General features: G+C 63.8%; 1 protein-coding gene across 5 annotated transcripts in view; it reads right to left on the bottom strand.

Moving 5' to 3' along the window:
• The window catches only part of rxrba (retinoid x receptor, beta a), a 112,838-nt gene that overhangs the window by 66,488 nt on the left and 24,480 nt on the right, over positions 1 to 21,870 (bottom strand). The window lies entirely within an intron of this gene.

Below are 21,870 nucleotides of genomic sequence, written 5' to 3'. Positions count from 1 at the left end.
CTCCCCTCCCCCTGGGGTCACTCTCTCCCCTCCCCTCCCCTCCCCCTGGGGTCACTCTCTCTCCCCTCCCCCTGGGGTCACTTTCTCTCCCCTCCCCTCCCCCTGGGGTCACTCTCTCTCCCCTCCCCTCCCCCTGGGGTCACTCTCTCTCCCCTCCCCTCCCCCTGGGGTCACTCTCTCTCCCCTCCCCTCCCCCTGGGGTCACTCTCTCTCCCCTCCCCTCCCCCTGGAGTCACTCTCTCTCCTCTCCCCTCCCCTCCCCCTGGAGTCACTCTCTCTCCTCTCCCCTCCCCTCCCCCTGGGGTCACTCTCTCTCCCCTCCCCTCCCCCTGGAGTCACTCTCTCTCCTCTCCCCTCCCCTCCCCCTGGGGTCACTCTCTCTCCTCCCTCTCCCCGGGGTCAGTGTCCTGGGCCCTGCTGCCGGCGGCTGTGGTGGGGCCCGATTGCCCCCTCCTGTATCGAAGCCCGACCCAGCCCGGCCCGGCTCTCCACTCGGCGCCTGGGGCTCCGCTCACAGCGCCCGATCCAGGCCCCAATCCGCGCTCGGCCCCGGGCTCTCTCTCACTGGGCTCTGGGCTCTCTCTATCTCTCCATCCCAGGCCCCCTGCCCTCGCTCCCCGGGCTCTCCCCCCGCTCTTTGGGCCTGTCTATCTGTCTCCTGTCTCCTGTCTCCACTCTCTCTCTCTCTCTCTCTCTCAGCAGCACCAGCTCCTCAGGCCCCGGCCCCGCACCGTCAGCCTCTGCGCGACCAGCAGCAAGGCCGCAGATTGGCTGCTCAACCGCCCGCTGTGGGAGGGGCTAAAGATAGAGGCGGGGCTTAGGTAAGTGGGCGGGGTCTGGGAATGTGGGCGTGGCCTGTCACTAGGAGGGTCTGGGAATGTGGGTGGGGCCTGTCACTGGGAGGGTCTGGGAATGTGGGTGGGGCCTGTCACTGGGAGGGTCTGGGAATGTGGGTGGGGCCTGTCATTGGGGGGTCTGGGAATGTGGGTGGGGCCTGTCACTGGGAGGGTCTGGGAATGTGGGTGGGGCCTGTCACTGGGAGGGTCTGGGAATGTGGGTGGGGCCTGTCACTGGGGGGTGTGGGAATGTGGGTGGGGCCTGTCACTGGGGGGGTCTGGGAATGTGGGTGGGGCCTGTCACTAGGGGGGTCTGGGAATGTGGGTGGGGCCTGTCACTGGGGGGGTCTGGGAATGTGGGTGGGGCCTGTCACTGGGGGGGTCTGGGAATGTGGGTGGGGCCTGTCATTGGGGGGGTCTGGGAATGTGGGTGGGGCCTGTCACTGGGGGGGTCTGGGAATGTGGGCGTGGCCTGTCACTAGGAGGGTCTGGGAATGTGGGTGGGGCCTGTCACTGGGAGGGTCTGGGAATGTGGGTGGGGCCTGTCACTGGGAGGGTCTGGGAATGTGGGTGGGGCCTGTCACTGGGGGGGGCTGGGAATGTGGGTGGGGCCTGTCACTGGGGGGTCTGGGAATGTGGGTGGGGCCTGTCACTGGGGGGGTCTGGGAATGTGGGTGGGGCCTGTCACTGGGAGGGTCTGGGAATGTGGGTGGGGCATGTCACTGGGGGGGGGTCTGGGAATGTGGGTGGGGCCTGTCACTGGGGGGGTCTGGGAATGTGGGTGGGGCCTGTCACTGGGGGGGGTCTGGGAATGTGGGTGGGGCCTGTGAATGGGGCAGGAACTGGGTTTCTGGGTGGGGCATGTCACTGGGGCGGGGTCTGTGTATGTGGGATGGAGCAGGGTCTGGGAATGTGGGTGGGGCCTGTCACTGGGGCAGGACCTCGGTATGTGGGTGGGGCCTCTGACTAGGGCAGAGTCTGGGAATGTGGGCAATGCCTGTCACTGTGGTGGATCTGGGCATGTGAGTGGGTACTGTGACTGGGGCGGGATCTGGGTTTGTGGGTGGGGCTTGTCACTGGGGCAGGACCTGGTCATGTGGGCTGGAGCTGGGTCTGGGAATGTGGCTGGAGCCTGTAACTGGGGCAGGGCCTGGGGAAGTGGGCAAGGCCAGAGTCTGGATTTGTGGGTGGGGCCTGTCACTGGGGGTGGGGTCTGGGGCGGTGCATGTCCTGGGGGCAGGGCCTGAGTCTGAGGCGTTGCATGTCCTGGGGACGAGGCCTAAGTTTGAGGCGGTGCCTGTCATAGAGCGGAGCCTGAGTTTGCGGCGGTGCCTGTCATTGGGTGGGGCCTGAGTCTGGGGCATTGCCTATCCTGGGGGTGGGGCCTGAGTCCGTGGTAGTGCATGTCCTGGGGCGGGGCCTGAGTCTGTGGTAGTGCATGTCCTGGGGCGGGGCCTGAGTCTGTGGTAGTGCATGTCCTGGGGCGGGGCCTGAGTCTGTGGTAGTGCCTGTCCTGGGGTGGGGCCTGAGTCTGGGGCGGTGCCTGTCCTGGGGGCGGGGCCTGAGTCTGGGGCGGTGCCTGTCCTGGGGGCGGGGCCTGAGTCTGTGGTAGTGCCTGTCCTGGGGGCGGGGCCTGCATCTGTGGTAGTGCCTGTCCTGGGGTGGGGCCTGAGTCTGGGGCAGTGCCTGTCATGGGGTGGGGCCTGAGTCTGGGGTGGTGCCTATCCTGGGGTGGGGCCTGAGTCTGGGGCGGTGCCTGTCCTGGGGCGGGGCCTGAGTCTGGGGCAGTGCCTGTCCTGGGGGCGGGGCCTGAGTCTGTGGTAGTGCATGTCCTGGGGTGGGGCCTGAGTCTGGGGCAGTGCATGTCCTGGGGTGGGGCCTGAGTCTGGGGCAGTGCATGTCCTGGGGTGGGGCCTGAGTCTGGGGCGGTGCCTGTCCTGGGAGCAGAGCCTGAGTCTGTGGCATTGCATAACCTATAGGCGGGGCCTGACTCTAAGGTGTTGCATGTCCGGCGGCCGGGGCCTAAATTTGAGGCGGTGCCTGTCCTGGAGCACGGGGCCTGAGTCTGTGGTAGTGCCTGCTTGGGGCCGAGCCTGAGTCTGTGGCAGTGCCTGTCCTGGGGTGGAGCCTGAGTCTGTGGCAGTGCCTGTCCAGGGGGCGGGGCCTGAGTCTGTGGCAGTGCCTGTCCTGGGGGCGGGGCCTGAGTCTGTGGCAGTGCCTGTCCTGGGGGCGGGGCCTGAGTCTGTGGCAGTGCCTGTCCTGGGGGTAGAGCCTGAGTCTGTGGTAGTGCCTATCCTGGGGGCAGAGCCTGAGTCTGTGGTAGTGCCTATCCTGGGGGTGGAGCCTGAGTCTGTGGTAGTGCCTATCCTGGGGGCGGGGCCTGAGTCTGTGGTAGTGCCTGTCCTGGGGGCGGTGCCTGTCCTGGGGTGGAGCCTGAGTCTGTGGCAGTGCCTGTCCTGGGGGCGGTGCCTGAGTCTGTGGTAGTGCCTATCCTGGGGGCAGAGCCTGAGTTTGTGGCAGTGCATGTCCTGGAGGCGAGGACTGAGTCTGTGGCAGTGCCTGTCCTGGGGGCGGGGCCTGAGTCTGAGGTAGTGCCCGTCCTGGGGGCGTTGCCTGTCCTGGGGTGGAGCCTGAGTCTGTGGCAGTGCCTGTCCTGGGGGCGGGGCCTGAGTCTGTGGTAGTGCCTGTCTTGGGGGTGGAGCCTGAGCCTGGGCCATTGCATTTCCTGGGGGTGTGGCCTGAGTCTGTGGTAGTGCCTGTCTTGGGGGTGGAGCCTGAGCCTTGGGCGTTGCATGTCCTGGAGGCGAGGACTGAGTCTGTGATAGTGCCTGTCCTGGGGGCGGGGCCTGAGTTTGGGACGATGCATGGCCTGTGGGGGGGGCCGGAGTCTGGGACATTGCATGTCCTGTGGGCGGGGCCGGAGTCTGGGACATTGTATGTCCTGGGGGCGGGGCCTGAGTTTGGGGCATTGCATGTCCTGGGGGCGGGGCCTGAGTTTGGGGCATTGCATGTCCTGGGCGCAGGGCCTGAGTTTGGGGCATTGCATGTCCTGGGGGCGGGGCCTGAGTTTGGAGCATTGCATGTCCTGGGGGCGGGGCCTGAGTTTGGGGCATTGCATGTCCTGGGGGCAGGGCCTGAGTTTGGGGCATTGCATGTTCTGGGGGCGGGGCCTGAGTTTGGTGCATTGCATGTCCTGCGGGCGGGGCCTGAGTTTGGGGCATTGCATGTCCTGGGGGCGGGGCCTGAGTTTGGGGTAGTGCCTGTCTTGGGGGTGGAGCCTGAGCCTTGGGCGTTGCATGTCCTGGAGGCGAGGACTGAGTCTGTGATAGTGCCTGTCCTGGGGGCGGGGCCTGAGTTTGGGGCATTGCATGTCCTGGGGGCGGGGCGGGAGTTTGGGGCATTGCATGTCCTGGGGCAGGGCCTGAGTTTGGGGCATTGCATGTCCTGGGGCGGGGTCTGAGTCTGGGGCATTGCATGTCCTGGGGTGGGGCCTGAGTCTGGGGCGGTGCCTGTCCTGGGAGCAGAGCCTGAGTCTGTGCAGTGCATGTCCTGGGGTGGGGCCTGAGTCTGTGGCAGTGCCTGTCCTGGGGGCGGGGCCTGAGTCTGTGCAGTGCATGTCCTGGGGTGGGGCCTGAGTCTGGGGCAGTGCATGTCCTGGGGTGGGGCCTGAGTCTGTGGCAGTGCCTGTCCTGGGAGCAGAGCCTGAGTCTGTGGCATTGCATAACCTATAGGCGGGGCCTGACTCTAAGGTGTTGCATGTCCGGCGGCCGGGGCCTAAATTTGAGGCGGTGCCTGTCCTGGAGCACGGGGCCTGAGTCTGTGGTAGTGCCTGCTCTGGGGCCGAGCCTGAGTCTGTGGCAGTGCCTGTCCTGGGGTGGAGCCTGAGTCTGTGGCAGTGCCTGTCCAGGGGGCGAGGCCTGAGTCTGTGGCAGTGCCTGTCCTGGGGGCGGGGCCTGAGTCTGTGGCAGTGCCTGTCCTGGGGGCAGGGCCTGAGTCTGTGGCAGTGCCTGTCCTGGGGGTAGAGCCTGAGTCTGTGGTAGTGCCTATCCTGGGGGCAGAGCCTGAGTCTGTGGTAGTGCCTATCCTGGGGGTGGAGCCTGAGTCTGTGGTAGTGCCTATCCTGGGGGCGGGGCCTGAGTCTGTGGTAGTGCCTGTCCTGGGGGCGGTGCCTGTCCTGGGGTGGAGCCTGAGTCTGTGGCAGTGCCTGTCCTGGGGTGGGGCCTGAGTCTGTGGCAGTGCCTGTCCTGGGAGCAGAGCCTGAGTCTGTGGCATTGCATAACCTATAGGCGGGGCCTGACTCTAAGGTGTTGCATGTCCGGCGGCCGGGGCCTAAATTTGAGGCGGTGCCTGTCCTGGAGCACGGGGCCTGAGTCTGTGGTAGTGCCTGCTCTGGGGCCGAGCCTGAGTCTGTGGCAGTGCCTGTCCTGGGGTGGAGCCTGAGTCTGTGGCAGTGCCTGTCCAGGGGGCGAGGCCTGAGTCTGTGGCAGTGCCTGTCCTGGGGGCGGGGCCTGAGTCTGTGGCAGTGCCTGTCCTGGGGGCAGGGCCTGAGTCTGTGGCAGTGCCTGTCCTGGGGGTAGAGCCTGAGTCTGTGGTAGTGCCTATCCTGGGGGCAGAGCCTGAGTCTGTGGTAGTGCCTATCCTGGGGGTGGAGCCTGAGTCTGTGGTAGTGCCTATCCTGGGGGCGGGGCCTGAGTCTGTGGTAGTGCCTGTCCTGGGGGCGGTGCCTGTCCTGGGGTGGAGCCTGAGTCTGTGGCAGTGCCTGTCCTGGGGGTGGTGCCTGAGTCTGTGGTAGTGCCTATCCTGGGGGCAGAGCCTGAGTCTGTGGCAGTGCATGTCCTGGAGGCGAGGACTGAGTCTGTGGCAGTGCCTGTCCTGGGGGCGGGGCCTGAGTCTGAGGTAGTGCCTGTCCTGGGGGCGGTGCCTGTCCTGGGGTGGAGCCTGAGTCTGTGGCAGTGCCTGTCCTGGGGGCGGGGCCTGAGTCTGTGGTAGTGCCTGTCTTGGGGGTGGAGCCTGAGCCTGGGGCATTGCATGTCCTGGGGGTGTGGCCTGAGTCTGTGGTAGTGCCTGTCTTGGGGGTGGAGCCTGAGCCTTGGGCGTTGCATGTCCTGGAGGCGAGGACTGAGTCTGTGATAGTGCCTGTCCTGGGGGCGGGGCCTGAGTTTGGGGCGATGCATGGCCTGTGGGGGGGGCCGGAGTCTGGGACATTGCATGTCCTGTGGGCGGGGCCGGAGTCTGGGACATTGTATGTCCTGGGGGTGGGGCCTGAGTTTGGGGCATTGCATGTCCTGGGGGCGGGGCGTGAGTTTCGGGCATTGCATGTCCTGGGGGCGGGGCCTGAGTTTGGGGCATTGCATGTCCTGGGGGCGGGGCCTGAGTTTGGGGCATTGCATGTCCTGGGCGCAGGGCCTGAATTTGGGGCATTGCATGTCCTGGGGGCGGGGCCTGAGTTTGGAGCATTGCATGTCCTGGGGGCAGGGCCTGAGTTTGGGGCATTGCATGTCCTGGGGGCAGGGCCTGAGTTTGGGGCATTGCATGTTCTGGGGGCGGGGCCTGAGTTTGGGGCCTGAGTTTGGGGCATTGCATGTCCTGGGGGCGGGGCCTGAGTTTGGTGCATTGCATGTCCTGGGGGCGGGGCCTGAGTTTGGGGCATTGCATGTCCTGGGGCAGGGCCTGAGTTTGGGGCATTGCATGTCCTGGGGCGGGGTCTGAGTCTGGGGCATTGCATGTCCTGGGGTGGGGCCTGAGTCTGGGGCGGTGCCTGTCCTGGGAGCAGAGCCTGAGTCTGTGGCAGTGCCTGTCCTGGGGTGGAGCCTGAGTCTGTGGCAGTGCCTGTCCTGGGGGCGGGGCCTGAGTCTGTGGCAGTGCCTGTCCTGGGGGCGGGGCCTGAGTCTGTGGCAGTGCCTGTCCTGGGGGCGGGGCCTGAGTCTGTGGCAGTGCCTGTCCTGGGGTGGAGCCTGAGTCTGTGGCAGTGCCTGTCCTGGGGGCGGGGCCTGAGTCTGTGGCAGTGCCTGTCCTGGGGTGGAGCCTGAGTCTGTGGCAGTGCCTGTCCAGGGGGCGAGGCCTGAGTCTGTGGCAGTGCCTGTCCTGGGGGCGGGGCCTGAGTCTGTGGCAGTGCCTGTCCTGGGGGCGGGGCCTGAGTCTGTGGCAGTGCCTGTCCTGGGGGTAGAGCCTGTGGTAGTGCCTATCCTGGGGGCAGAGCCTGAGTCTGTGGTAGTGCCTATCCTGGGGGTGGAGCCTGAGTCTGTGGTAGTGCCTATCCTGGGGGCGGGGCCTGAGTCTGTGGTAGTGCCTGTCCTGGGGGCGGTGCCTGTCCTGGGGTGGAGCCTGAGTCTGTGGCAGTGCCTGTCCTGGGGGTGGTGCCTGAGTCTGTGGTAGTGCCTATCCTGGGGGCAGAGCCTGAGTCTGTGGCAGTGCATGTCCTGGAGGCGAGGACTGAGTCTGTGGCAGTGCCTGTCCTGGGGGCGGGGCCTGAGTCTGAGGTAGTGCCTGTCCTGGGGGCGGTGCCTGTCCTGGGGTGGAGCCTGAGTCTGTGGCAGTGCCTGTCCTGGGGGCGGGGCCTGAGTCTGTGGTAGTGCCTGTCTTGGGGGTGGAGCCTGAGCCTGGGGCATTGCATGTCCTGGGGGTGTGGCCTGAGTCTGTGGTAGTGCCTGTCTTGGGGGTGGAGCCTGAGCCTTGGGCGTTGCATGTCCTGGAGGCGAGGACTGAGTCTGTGATAGTGCCTGTCCTGGGGGCGGGGCCTGAGTTTGGGGCGATGCATGGCCTGTGGGGGGGGCCGGAGTCTGGGACATTGCATGTCCTGTGGGCGGGGCCGGAGTCTGGGACATTGTATGTCCTGGGGGTGGGGCCTGAGTTTGGGGCATTGCATGTCCTGGGGGCGGGGCGTGAGTTTGGGGCATTGCATGTCCTGGGGGCGGGACCTGAGTTTGGGGCATTGCATGTCCTGGGGGCGGGGCCTGAGTTTGGGGCATTGCATGTCCTGGGGGCAGGGCCTGAGTTTGGGGCATTGCATGTTCTGGGGGCGGGGCCTGAGTTTGGGGCATTGCATGTCCTGGGGGCGGGGCCTGAGTTTGGGGCATTGCATGTCCTGGGCGCAGGGCCTGAGTTTGGGGCATTGCATGTCCTGGGGGCGGGGCCTGAGTTTGGAGTATTGCATGTCCTGGGGGCGGGGCCTGAGTTTGGGGCATTGCATGTCCTGGGGGCAGGGCCTGAGTTTGGGGCATTGCATGTTCTGGGGGCGGGGCCTGAGTTTGGTGCATTGCATGTCCTGCGGGCGGGGCCTGAGTTTGGGGCATTGCATGTCCTGGGGGCGGGGCCTGAGTTTGGGGTAGTGCCTGTCTTGGGGGTGGAGCCTGAGCCTTGGGCGTTGCATGTCCTGGAGGCGAGGACTGAGTCTGTGATAGTGCCTGTCCTGGGGGCGGGGCCTGAGTTTGGGGCATTGCATGTCCTGGGGGCGGGGCGTGAGTTTGGGGCATTGCATGTCCTGGGGCAGGGCCTGAGTTTGGGGCATTGCATGTCCTGGGGCGGGGTCTGAGTCTGGGGCATTGCATGTCCTGGGGTGGGGCCTGAGTCTGGGGCGGTGCCTGTCCTGGGAGCAGAGCCTGAGTCTGTGCAGTGCATGTCCTGGGGTGGGGCCTGAGTCTGTGGCAGTGCCTGTCCTGGGGGCGGGGCCTGAGTCTGTGCAGTGCATGTCCTGGGGTGGGGCCTGAGTCTGGGGCAGTGCATGTCCTGGGGTGGGGCCTGAGTCTGTGGCAGTGCCTGTCCTGGGAGCAGAGCCTGAGTCTGTGGCATTGCATAACCTATAGGCGGGGCCTGACTCTAAGGTGTTGCATGTCCGGCGGCCGGGGCCTAAATTTGAGGCGGTGCCTGTCCTGGAGCACGGGGCCTGAGTCTGTGGTAGTGCCTGCTCTGGGGCCGAGCCTGAGTCTGTGGCAGTGCCTGTCCTGGGGTGGAGCCTGAGTCTGTGGCAGTGCCTGTCCAGGGGGCGAGGCCTGAGTCTGTGGCAGTGCCTGTCCTGGGGGCGGGGCCTGAGTCTGTGGCAGTGCCTGTCCTGGGGGCAGGGCCTGAGTCTGTGGCAGTGCCTGTCCTGGGGGTAGAGCCTGAGTCTGTGGTAGTGCCTATCCTGGGGGCAGAGCCTGAGTCTGTGGTAGTGCCTATCCTGGGGGTGGAGCCTGAGTCTGTGGTAGTGCCTATCCTGGGGGCGGGGCCTGAGTCTGTGGTAGTGCCTGTCCTGGGGGCGGTGCCTGTCCTGGGGTGGAGCCTGAGTCTGTGGCAGTGCCTGTCCTGGGGTGGGGCCTGAGTCTGTGGCAGTGCCTGTCCTGGGAGCAGAGCCTGAGTCTGTGGCATTGCATAACCTATAGGCGGGGCCTGACTCTAAGGTGTTGCATGTCCGGCGGCCGGGGCCTAAATTTGAGGCGGTGCCTGTCCTGGAGCACGGGGCCTGAGTCTGTGGTAGTGCCTGCTCTGGGGCCGAGCCTGAGTCTGTGGCAGTGCCTGTCCTGGGGTGGAGCCTGAGTCTGTGGCAGTGCCTGTCCAGGGGGCGAGGCCTGAGTCTGTGGCAGTGCCTGTCCTGGGGGCGGGGCCTGAGTCTGTGGCAGTGCCTGTCCTGGGGGCAGGGCCTGAGTCTGTGGCAGTGCCTGTCCTGGGGGTAGAGCCTGAGTCTGTGGTAGTGCCTATCCTGGGGGCAGAGCCTGAGTCTGTGGTAGTGCCTATCCTGGGGGTGGAGCCTGAGTCTGTGGTAGTGCCTATCCTGGGGGCGGGGCCTGAGTCTGTGGTAGTGCCTGTCCTGGGGGCGGTGCCTGTCCTGGGGTGGAGCCTGAGTCTGTGGCAGTGCCTGTCCTGGGGGTGGTGCCTGAGTCTGTGGTAGTGCCTATCCTGGGGGCAGAGCCTGAGTCTGTGGCAGTGCATGTCCTGGAGGCGAGGACTGAGTCTGTGGCAGTGCCTGTCCTGGGGGCGGGGCCTGAGTCTGAGGTAGTGCCTGTCCTGGGGGCGGTGCCTGTCCTGGGGTGGAGCCTGAGTCTGTGGCAGTGCCTGTCCTGGGGGCGGGGCCTGAGTCTGTGGTAGTGCCTGTCTTGGGGGTGGAGCCTGAGCCTGGGGCATTGCATGTCCTGGGGGTGTGGCCTGAGTCTGTGGTAGTGCCTGTCTTGGGGGTGGAGCCTGAGCCTTGGGCGTTGCATGTCCTGGAGGCGAGGACTGAGTCTGTGATAGTGCCTGTCCTGGGGGCGGGGCCTGAGTTTGGGGCGATGCATGGCCTGTGGGGGGGGCCGGAGTCTGGGACATTGCATGTCCTGTGGGCGGGGCCGGAGTCTGGGACATTGTATGTCCTGGGGGTGGGGCCTGAGTTTGGGGCATTGCATGTCCTGGGGGCGGGGCGTGAGTTTGGGGCATTGCATGTCCTGGGGGCGGGGCCTGAGTTTGGGGCATTGCATGTCCTGGGGGCGGGGCCTGAGTTTGGGGCATTGCATGTCCTGGGCGCAGGGCCTGAATTTGGGGCATTGCATGTCCTGGGGGCGGGGCCTGAGTTTGGAGCATTGCATGTCCTGGGGGCAGGGCCTGAGTTTGGGGCATTGCATGTCCTGGGGGCAGGGCCTGAGTTTGGGGCATTGCATGTTCTGGGGGCGGGGCCTGAGTTTGGGGCCTGAGTTTGGGGCATTGCATGTCCTGGGGGCGGGGCCTGAGTTTGGTGCATTGCATGTCCTGGGGGCGGGGCCTGAGTTTGGGGCATTGCATGTCCTGGGGCAGGGCCTGAGTTTGGGGCATTGCATGTCCTGGGGCGGGGTCTGAGTCTGGGGCATTGCATGTCCTGGGGTGGGGCCTGAGTCTGGGGCGGTGCCTGTCCTGGGAGCAGAGCCTGAGTCTGTGGCAGTGCCTGTCCTGGGGTGGAGCCTGAGTCTGTGGCAGTGCCTGTCCTGGGGGCGGGGCCTGAGTCTGTGGCAGTGCCTGTCCTGGGGGCGGGGCCTGAGTCTGTGGCAGTGCCTGTCCTGGGGGCGGGGCCTGAGTCTGTGGCAGTGCCTGTCCTGGGGTGGAGCCTGAGTCTGTGGCAGTGCCTGTCCTGGGGTGGAGCCTGAGTCTGTGGCAGTGCCTGTCCAGGGGGCGAGGCCTGAGTCTGTGGCAGTGCCTGTCCTGGGGGCGGGGCCTGAGTCTGTGGCAGTGCCTGTCCTGGGGGCGGGGCCTGAGTCTGTGGCAGTGCCTGTCCTGGGGGTAGAGCCTGTGGTAGTGCCTATCCTGGGGGCAGAGCCTGAGTCTGTGGTAGTGCCTATCCTGGGGGTGGAGCCTGAGTCTGTGGTAGTGCCTATCCTGGGGGCGGGGCCTGAGTCTGTGGTAGTGCCTGTCCTGGGGGCGGTGCCTGTCCTGGGGTGGAGCCTGAGTCTGTGGCAGTGCCTGTCCTGGGGGTGGTGCCTGAGTCTGTGGTAGTGCCTATCCTGGGGGCAGAGCCTGAGTCTGTGGCAGTGCATGTCCTGGAGGCGAGGACTGAGTCTGTGGCAGTGCCTGTCCTGGGGGCGGGGCCTGAGTCTGAGGTAGTGCCTGTCCTGGGGGCGGTGCCTGTCCTGGGGTGGAGCCTGAGTCTGTGGCAGTGCCTGTCCTGGGGGCGGGGCCTGAGTCTGTGGTAGTGCCTGTCTTGGGGGTGGAGCCTGAGCCTGGGGCATTGCATGTCCTGGGGGTGTGGCCTGAGTCTGTGGTAGTGCCTGTCTTGGGGGTGGAGCCTGAGCCTTGGGCGTTGCATGTCCTGGAGGCGAGGACTGAGTCTGTGATAGTGCCTGTCCTGGGGGCGGGGCCTGAGTTTGGGGCGATGCATGGCCTGTGGGGGGGGCCGGAGTCTGGGACATTGCATGTCCTGTGGGCGGGGCCGGAGTCTGGGACATTGTATGTCCTGGGGGTGGGGCCTGAGTTTGGGGCATTGCATGTCCTGGGGGCGGGGCGTGAGTTTGGGGCATTGCATGTCCTGGGGGCGGGGCCTGAGTTTGGGGCATTGCATGTCCTGGGGGCGGGGCCTGAGTTTGGGGCATTGCATGTCCTGGGCGCAGGGCCTGAATTTGGGGCATTGCATGTCCTGGGGGCGGGGCCTGAGTTTGGAGCATTGCATGTCCTGGGGGCAGGGCCTGAGTTTGGGGCATTGCATGTCCTGGGGGCAGGGCCTGAGTTTGGGGCATTGCATGTTCTGGGGGCGGGGCCTGAGTTTGGGGCCTGAGTTTGGGGCATTGCATGTCCTGGGGGCGGGGCCTGAGTTTGGTGCATTGCATGTCCTGGGGGCGGGGCCTGAGTTTGGGGCATTGCATGTCCTGGGGCAGGGCCTGAGTTTGGGGCATTGCATGTCCTGGGGCGGGGTCTGAGTCTGGGGCATTGCATGTCCTGGGGTGGGGCCTGAGTCTGGGGCGGTGCCTGTCCTGGGAGCAGAGCCTGAGTCTGTGGCAGTGCCTGTCCTGGGGTGGAGCCTGAGTCTGTGGCAGTGCCTGTCCTGGGGGCGGGGCCTGAGTCTGTGGCAGTGCCTGTCCTGGGGGCGGGGCCTGAGTCTGTGGCAGTGCCTGTCCTGGGGGCGGGGCCTGAGTCTGTGGCAGTGCCTGTCCTGGGGTGGAGCCTGAGTCTGTGGCAGTGCCTGTCCTGGGGTGGAGCCTGAGTCTGTGGCAGTGCCTGTCCAGGGGGCGAGGCCTGAGTCTGTGGCAGTGCCTGTCCTGGGGGCGGGGCCTGAGTCTGTGGCAGTGCCTGTCCTGGGGGCGGGGCCTGAGTCTGTGGCAGTGCCTGTCCTGGGGGTAGAGCCTGTGGTAGTGCCTATCCTGGGGGCAGAGCCTGAGTCTGTGGTAGTGCCTATCCTGGGGGTGGAGCCTGAGTCTGTGGTAGTGCCTATCCTGGGGGCGGGGCCTGAGTCTGTGGTAGTGCCTGTCCTGGGGGCGGTGCCTGTCCTGGGGTGGAGCCTGAGTCTGTGGCAGTGCCTGTCCTGGGGGTGGTGCCTGAGTCTGTGGTAGTGCCTATCCTGGGGGCAGAGCCTGAGTCTGTGGCAGTGCATGTCCTGGAGGCGAGGACTGAGTCTGTGGCAGTGCCTGTCCTGGGGGCGGGGCCTGAGTCTGAGGTAGTGCCTGTCCTGGGGGCGGTGCCTGTCCTGGGGTGGAGCCTGAGTCTGTGGCAGTGCCTGTCCTGGGGGCGGGGCCTGAGTCTGTGGTAGTGCCTGTCTTGGGGGTGGAGCCTGAGCCTGGGGCATTGCATGTCCTGGGGGTGTGGCCTGAGTCTGTGGTAGTGCCTGTCTTGGGGGTGGAGCCTGAGCCTTGGGCGTTGCATGTCCTGGAGGCGAGGACTGAGTCTGTGATAGTGCCTGTCCTGGGGGCGGGGCCTGAGTTTGGGGCGATGCATGGCCTGTGGGGGGGGCCGGAGTCTGGGACATTGCATGTCCTGTGGGCGGGGCCGGAGTCTGGGACATTGTATGTCCTGGGGGTGGGGCCTGAGTTTGGGGCATTGCATGTCCTGGGGGCGGGGCGTGAGTTTGGGGCATTGCATGTCCTGGGGGCGGGGCCTGAGTTTGGGGCATTGCATGTCCTGGGGGCGGGGCCTGAGTTTGGGGCATTGCATGTCCTGGGCGCAGGGCCTGAATTTGGGGCATTGCATGTCCTGGGGGCGGGGCCTGAGTTTGGAGCATTGCATGTCCTGGGGGCGGGGCCTGAGTTTGGGGCATTGCATGTCCTGGGGGCAGGGCCTGAGTTTGGGGCATTGCATGTTCTGGGGGCGGGGCCTGAGTTTGGGGCATTGCATGTCCTGGGGGCGGGGCCTGAGTTTGGGGCATTGCATGTCCTGGGGGCGGGGCCTGAGTTTGGTGCATTGCATGTCCTGGGGGCGGGGCCTGAGTTTGGGGCATTGCATGTCCTGGGGCAGGGCCTGAGTTTGGGGCATTGCATGTCCTGGGGCGGGGTCTGAGTCTGGGGCATTGCATGTCCTGGGGTGGGGCCTGAGTCTGGGGCGGTGCCTGTCCTGGGAGCAGAGCCTGAGTCTGTGCAGTGCATGTCCTGGGGTGGGGCCTGAGTCTGTGGCAGTGCCTGTCCTGGGGGCGGGGCCTGAGTCTGTGCTAGTGCCTGTCCTGGGGGCGGAGCCTGAGTCTGTGGCAGTGCCTGTCCTGGGGGCGGGGCCTGAGTCTGTGGTAGTGCCTGTCTTGGGGGTGGAGCCTGAGCCTGGGCCATTGCATGTCCTGGGGGTGTGGCCTGAGTCTGTGGTCGTGCCTGTCTTGGGGGTGGAGCCTGAGCCTTGGGCGTTGCATGTCCTGGAGGCGAGGACTGAGTCTGTGATAGTGCCTGTCCTGGGGGCGGGGCCTGAGTTTGGGGCGATGCATGTCCTGGAGGCGAGGACTGTGTCTGTGGTAGTGCCTGTCCTGGGGGCGGGGCCTGAGTTTGGGGCGATGCATGTGTTGGGGCAGTGCCTGAGTCTGTGGTTGTGCCTGTCCTGGGGGCGCAGCCTGAGTTTGAGGCGTTGCATGTCCAGGAGGCGGGGTTTGAGTCTGGGGAGGTGCCTGTCCTGGAGGCGGAACCTGAGTCTGGGGCGGTGCCTGTCCTGTGGGCGGGGCCGGAGTCTGGGACATTGCATGTCCTGTGGGCGGGGCCGGAGTCTGGGACATTGCATGTCCTGGGGGCGGGGCCTGAGTTTGGGGCATTGCATGTCCTGGAGGCGGGGCGTGAGTTTGGGGCATTGCATGTCCTGGGGGCGGGGCCTGAGTTTGGGGCATTGCATGTCCTGGGCGCGGGGCCTGTGTTTGGGGCATTGCATGTCCTGGAGGCGGGGCCTGAGTTTGGGGCATTGCATGTCCTGGGGGCGGGGCCTGAGTTTGGGGCATTGCATGTCCTGGGGGCGGAGCCTGAGTTTGGGGCATTGCATGTCCTGGGGGCAGGGCCTGAGTTTGGGGCATTGCATGTTCTGGGGGCGGGGCCTGAGTTTGGTGCATTGCCTGTCCTCGGGGCGGGGCCTGAGTTTGGGGCATTGCATGTCCTGGGGGCGGGGCCTGAGTTTGGGGCATTGCATGTCCTGGGGGCGGGGCCTAAGTTTGGGGCATTGCATGTCCTGGGGGCGGGGCCTGAGTTTGGGGCATTGCATGTCTGGGGGCGGGGCCTGAGTTTGGGGTAGTGCCTGTCTTGGGGTTGGAGCCTGAGCCTTGGGCGTTGCATGTCCTGGAGGCGAGGACTGAGTCTGTGATAGTGCCTGTCGTGGGGGCGGGGCCTGAGTTTGGGGCGATGCATGTCCTGTGGGGGGGGCCGGAGTCTGGGACATTGCATGTCCTGTGGGCGGGGCCGGAGTCTGGGACATTGTATGTCCTGGGGGCGGGGCCTGAGTTTGGGGCATTGCATGTCCTGGGGGCGGGGCGTGAGTTTGGGGCATTGCATGACCTGGGGCAGGGCCTGAGTTTGGGGCATTGCATGTCCTGGGGCGGGGTCTGAGTCTGGGGCATTGCATGTCCTGGGGTGGGGCCTGAGTCTGGGGCGGTGCCTGTCCTGGGAGCAGAGCCTGAGTCTGTGCAGTGCCTGTCCTGGGGTGGAGCCTGAGTCTGTGGCAGTGCCTGTCCTGGGGGCGGGGCCTGTGTCTGTGGCAGTGACTGTCCTGGGGGCGGGGCCTGAGTCTGTGGCAGTGCCTGTCCTGGGGGCGGGGCCTGAGTCTGTGGTAGTGCCTGTCCTGGGGCGGGGCCTGAGTCTGTGATAATTCCTGTCCTGGGGGCGGGGCCTGAGTCTGTGGCAGTGCCTGCTCTGGAGCGGAGCCTGAGTCTGTGGCAGTGCCTGTCCTAGGGCGGGGCCTGAGTCTGTGGTAGTGCCTGTCCTGGGGGCGGTGCCTGTCCTGGGGGCGGGGCCTGAGTCTGTGCTAGTGCCTGTCCTGGGGGCGGGGCCTGAGTCTGTGGTAGTGCCTGTCCTGGGGCGTGGCCTGAGTCTGTGGTAATTCCTGTCCTGGGGGCGGGGCCTGAGTCTGTGGCAGTGCCTGCTCTGGGGCGGAGCCTGAGTCTGTGGCAGTGCCTGTCCTGGGGCGGGGCCTGAGTCTGTGGTAGTGCCTGTCCTGGGGGCGGTGCCTGTCCTGGGGTGGAGCCTGAGTCTGTGGCAGTGCCTGTCCTGGGGGCGGGGCCTGAGTCTGTGGTAGTGCCTGTCTTGGGGGTGGAGCCTGAGCCTGGGCCATTGCATTTCCTGGGGGTGTGGCCTGAGTCTGTGGTCGTGCCTGTCTTGGGGGTGGAGCCTGAGCCTTGGGCGTTGCATGTCCTGGAGGCGAGGACTGAGTCTGTGATAGTGCCTGTCCTGGAGGTGGGGCCTGAGTTTGGGGCGATGCATGTCCTGGAGGCGAGGACTGTGTCTGTGGTAGTGCCTGTCCTGGGGGCGGGGCCTGAGTTTGGGGCGATGCATGTGTTGGGGCAGTGCCTGAGTCTGTGGTTGTGCCTGTCCTGGGGGCGCAGCCTGAGTTTGAGGCGTTGCATGTCCAGGAGAAGGGGTTTGAGTCTGGGGCGGTGCCTGTCCTGGTGGCGGAACCTGAGTCTGGGGCGGTGCCTGTCCTGTGGGCGGGGCCGGAGTCTGGGACATTGCATGTCCTGTGGGCGGGGCCGGAGTCTGGGACATTGCATGTCCTGGGGGCGGGGCCTGAGTTTGGGGCATTGCATGTCCTGGGGGCGGGGCGTGAGTTTGGGGCATTGCATGTCCTGGGGGCGGGGCCTGAGTTTGGGGCATTGCATGTCCTGGGCACGGGGCCTGAGTTTGGGGCATTGCATGTCCTGGGGGCGGGGCCTGAGTTTGGGGCATTGCATGTCCTGGGGGCGGGGCCTGAGTTTGGGGCATTGCATGTCCTGGGGGCGGGGCCTGAGTTTGGGGCATTGCATGTCGTGGGGCGGGGCCTGAGTCTGTAGTATTGGCTGTCCACTGAGCGTAGCCTGTGTCTGGGGCGTTGTATGTCCTCGGGGCGGGGCCTGAGTTTGGGGCATTGCATGTCCTGGGGGCGGGGCCTGAGTTTGGGGCATTGCATGTCCTGGGGGCGGGGCCTGAGTTTGGGGCATTGCATGTCCTGGGGGCGGGGCCTGAGTTTGGGGCATTGCATGTCCTGGGGCGGGGTCTGAGTCTGGGGCATTGCATGTCCTGGGGTGGGGCCTGAGTCTGGGGCGGTGCCTGTCCTGGTACAGAGCCTGAGTCTGTGGCAGTGCCTGTCCTGGGGTGGAGCCTGAGTCTGTGGCAGTGCCTGTCCTGGGGGCGGGGCCTGAGTCTGTGGCAGTGCCTGTCCTGGGGGCGGGGCCTGAGTCTGTGGCAGTGCCTGTCCTGGGGGCGGGGCCTGAGTCTGTGGTAGTGCCTGTCCTGGGGTGGAGCCTGAGTCTGTGGCAGTGCCTGTCCTGGGGGCGGGGCCTGAGTCTGTGCTAGTGCCTGTCCTGGGGGCGGGGCCTGAGTCTGTGGTAGTGCCTGTCCTGGGGCGGGGCCTGAGTCTGTGGTAATTCCTGTCCTGGGGGCGGGGCCTGAGTCTGTGGCAATGCCTGCTCTGGGGCGGAGCCTGAGTCTGTGGCAGTGCCTGTCCTGGGGCGGGGCCTGAGTCTGTGGTAGTGCCTGTCCTGGGGGCGGTGCCTGTCCTGGGGTGGAGCCTGAGTCTGTGGCAGTGCCTGTCCTGGGGGCGGGGCCTGAGTCTGTGGTAGTGCCTGTCTTGGGGGTGGAGCCTGAGCCTGGGCCATTGCATTTCCTGGGGGTGTGGCCTGAGTCTGTGGTCGTGCCTGTCTTGGGGGTGGAGCCTGAGCCTTGGGCGTTGCATGTCCTGGAGGCGAGGACTGAGTCTGTGATAGTGCCTGTCCTGGGGGCGGAGCCTGAGTTTGGGGCGATGCATGTCCTGGAGGCGAGGACTGTGTCTGTGGTAGTGCCTGTCCTGGGGGCGGGGCCTGAGTTTGGGGCGATGCATGTGTTGGGGCAGTGCCTGAGTCTGTGGTTGTGCCTGTCCTGGGGGCGCAGCCTGAGTTTGAGGCATTGCATGTCCTGGGGGCGGGGCCTGAGTTTGGGGCATTGCATGTCCTGGGGGCGGGGCCTGAGTTTGGGGCATTGCATGTCCTGGGGGCGAGGCCTGAGTTTGGTGCATTGCATGTCCTGGGGGCGGGGCCTGAGTTTGGGGCATTGCATGTCCTGGGGCAGGGCCTGAGTTTGGGGCATTGCATGTCCTGGGGCGGGGTCTGAGTTTGGGGCATTGCATGTCCTGGGGCGGGGCCTGAGTCTGTGGTATTGGCTGTCCAGTGAGCGGAGCCTGAGTCTGGGGCGTTGCCTGTCCTCGGGGCGGGGCCTGAGTTTGGGGCATTGCATGTCCTGGGGGCGGGGCCTGAGTTTGGGGCATTGCATGTCCTGGGGGCGGGGCCTGAGTTTGGGGCATTGCATGTCCTGGGGGCGGGGCCTGAGTTTGGGGCATCGCATGTCCTGGGGGCGGGGCCTGAGTTTGGGGCATCGCATGTCCTGGGGGCGGGGCCTGAGTTTGGGGCATTGCATGTCCTGGGGGCGGGGCCTGAGTTTGGGGCATTGCATGTCGTGGGGGCGGTGTCTGAGTCTGTGGTATTGGCTGTCCAGCGGGCAGAGCCTGAGTCTGGGGCGTTGCATGTCCTGGAGGCGAGGACTGAGTCTGGGGCGGTGCCTGTCGTGGAGGCGGAGCCTGAGTCTGGGGCGGTGCCTGTCCTGTGGGCGGGGCCGGAGTCTGGGACATTGCATGTCCTGGGGGCGGGGCCTGAGTTTGGGGCATTGCATGTACTGGGGGCGGGGCCTGAGTTTGGGGCATTGCATGTCCTGGGGGCGGGGCATGAGTTTGGGGCATTGCATGTCCTGGGGGCGGGGCCTGAGTTTGGGGCATCGCATGTCCTGGGGGCGGGGCCTGAGTTTGGGGCATTGCATGTCCTGGGGGCGGGGCCTGAGTTTGGGGCATTGCATGTCCTGGGGGCGGAGCCTGGTTCTGGGGCGTTGCCTGTCCTGGGGGCAGGGCCTGAGTTTGGGGCATTGCATGTCCTGGGGGCGGTGTCTGAGTCTGTGGTATTGGCTGTCCAGCGGGCAGAGCCTGAGTCTGGGGCGTTGCATGTCCTGGAGGCGAGGACTGAGTCTGGGGCGGTGCCTGTCGTGGAGGCGGAGCCTGAGTCTGGGGCGGTGCCTGTCCTGTGGGCGGGGCCGGAGTCTGGGACATTGCATGTCGTGGGGGCGGGGCCTGAGTTTGGGGCATTGCATGTCCTGGGGGCGGGGCCTGAGTTTGGGGCATTGCATGTCCTGGTGGCGGAGCCTGAGTTTGAGGTGTTGCATGTCCTGGGGGCGGGGCCTGAGTCTGGGATGGTGCCTGTCCTGGGGGTGGGGCCTGAGTTTGAGACGGTGCTGTCCTGGAGGCGGAGCCTGAGTCTGGGACGTTACCTGTCCTGGGGGCAATCTGAGATACATTGCATGTCCTGGGGCGGGGCCTGAGTCTGGGACATTGCATGTCCTGGGGCGGGGCCTGAGTCTGGGACATTGCATGTCCTGGGGCGGGGCCTGAGTCTGGGACATTGCATGTCCTGGGGACGAGGCCTGAGTCTGGGACATTGCCTGTCCTGGGGGCGGAGTCTGAATCTGTGGTGCTGCCTGTCCTGGAGGCGGTGCCTGAGTCTTGGACTTTGCATGTCCTGTGGGCGGGGCCTGAGTCTGGGGCGGAGCCTGTCCTGGGGGCGGAGCCTGAGTTTGGGGCGATGTGTGTCCTGGGGGCGGGGCCTGAGTCTGAGAAGCGGAGCCTGAATTTGGGGCGATGCATGCCCTGGGGCGGTGCCTGAGTCTGTGGTGGTACCTGTCCTGGGGGTGGAGCCTGAGTTTGGGGCGATGTGTGTCCTGGGGGCGGAGCCTGTCCTGGGGGCGGAGCCTGAGTTTGGGGCGATGTGTGTCCTGGGGGTGGGGCCTGAGTCTGTGGTAGTACCTGTCCTGGGGGTGGAGCCTGAATCTGTGGTGCTGCCTGTCTTGGGGCGGAGCCAGAGTTTGGGGCGGTGCCTGTCCTGGGGACAGGGCCTTAGTCTTGGGTCGAGCCTGGGTATGTGGGTGGGACCTGTGTCTGGGGCGGTGAGTGTCTGGGGGCGGGGCATGAGGTGAGGAACCAGTACAGTCAACACCAAGTTTGGGTTTGTGAGGGAGGATTCAGGAGGTGAGGAAACAGTATAGATGATACGAGCCTGGGTTCTGGGGGGAGGGAGGATTGAGGGAGGTGAGGAACGGGTACAGATGACACCAAGTCTGAGTTTAGGAGGGAGGGACCACTCAGGAAGATGAGGAACCAGTACAGAACTGGTAATGTGTAATGAGATAGGATAATTAATGATCTCATAGTAAAGGATCCTCTTGGGAAGAGTGATCATAACATGATAGAATTCCTCATTCAGTTTGAGGGTGAGAAACCTGGGTCTGAAACTAGTGTCTTAAACCTAAATAAAGGCAATTACAAAGGGATGAAGACAGAGTTGGTTAAAGTGGACTGGGTAAGATGGTAGAAAAGCAGTGGCAGACATTTAAGGAGATATTTCATAACTTTCAGTAAAGATATATTCCAGTGAGAAAGAAAGACTCTAAGAGAAGAATGAGACTAGGGAATTAATAATGGGAAACGGAAATGGCAGAGACTTTGAACAAATATTTTGTATCGATCTTCATGGTAGAAGACACTAAAAGCATTCCAATAATAATAGATAATCAAGGGGCTGTAGGGAGGGGGGAACTTAAAACAATCACTATCACTGGAGAAAAAGTACTAGGCAAACTAATGGACTAAAGGTGAACAAGTCCTCTGGATCTGATGGCCTGCATCCTAGGGTCTTAAAATAAGTGGCTGCAGAGATAGTGGATGCATTGGTTGTAATCTACCAACATTCCCTGGATTCTGGAGAGGTCCCAGCGAATTGAAAACCCGCAAATGTAACACCCCTATTCAAGAAAGGAGGGAGACAGAAAGCAGGAAACTATAGACCAGTTAGCCTAACATCTGTCATTGGGAAAATGCTGGAGTCCATTATTAAGGAAGCAGCAGCAGGACATTTGGAAAATCATGATACAATCAAGCAGAGTCAGCATTGTTTTTATGAAAGATAAATCATGTTTGACAAATTTGCTGGAGTTCTTTAAGGATGGATAAAGGAGAACCAGTGGATGTAGTGTATTTGGATTTCCAGAAGGCATTCGATAAGGTGCCACATAAAAGGTTACTGCACAACATAAGAGTTCACCAGTTGGGGGTAATATATTAGCATGGATAGAGCATTGGCTAACTAACAGAATACAGAGATTCAGGATAAATGGGTCATTTTCAGGTTGGCAAACTGTAACTAGCTTGGTGCCACTGGGATCAGTGCTGGGGCCTCAACGATTTACAATCTATATTAATGACTTGGATTAAGGGACCGAGTGTAATGTAGGCAAATTTGCTGATGAAACAAAAATAGGTGGGAAAGCAAGTTGTGAAGAGGACACAAAGAATCTGCAAAGGGATATAGATAGGTTAAGTGAGTGGGCAAAAATTTGGCAGATGGAGTATAATGTGGGAAAATGTGAGGTTATCCGTTTTGGTAGGAAGATTAAAAAAGCAAATGATTATTTAAGTGGAGAGACTATAACATGCTGCAGTACAGAGGGACCTGGGGGTCCTTGTACCTGAAACACAAACAGTTAGTATGCAGGTACAGCAAGTAATCAGGAAGGCAAATGGAATGTTAAGCTTTATTGCAAGGGGGATAGAGTATAAAAGTAGGGAAGTCCTGCTACAACTGTACAGGGTATTGGTGAGGCCACACCTGGAGTACTGCGTACAGTTTTGGTCTCCTTAATTAATGAAGAATATACTTGCATTGGAGGCAGTTCAGAGAAGGTTCACTAGGTTGATTCCTGAGATGAAGGGATTGTCTTATGAAGAAAGGTTGAGCAGTTTGGGCCTATGCTCATACTTGTTTTAATGAGGAGGTGATTGTATCATGTTTAATAACACATGGTAATTGCACTATGTTTAATAATAGGATGATTGTGTTATGTTTAATAACGGAGAATGATTGCATTATGTTTTAATAATGATGGGTGATTCTTATAGTGTTTAATGACGGTGATCACTT

This window comes from Pristiophorus japonicus, chromosome 19 (genome assembly GCF_044704955.1).
Source record: "Pristiophorus japonicus isolate sPriJap1 chromosome 19, sPriJap1.hap1, whole genome shotgun sequence".
NCBI lineage: Eukaryota > Metazoa > Chordata > Chondrichthyes > Pristiophoridae > Pristiophorus > Pristiophorus japonicus.
This window is presented reverse-complemented; position numbering and strand designations above follow the sequence as displayed.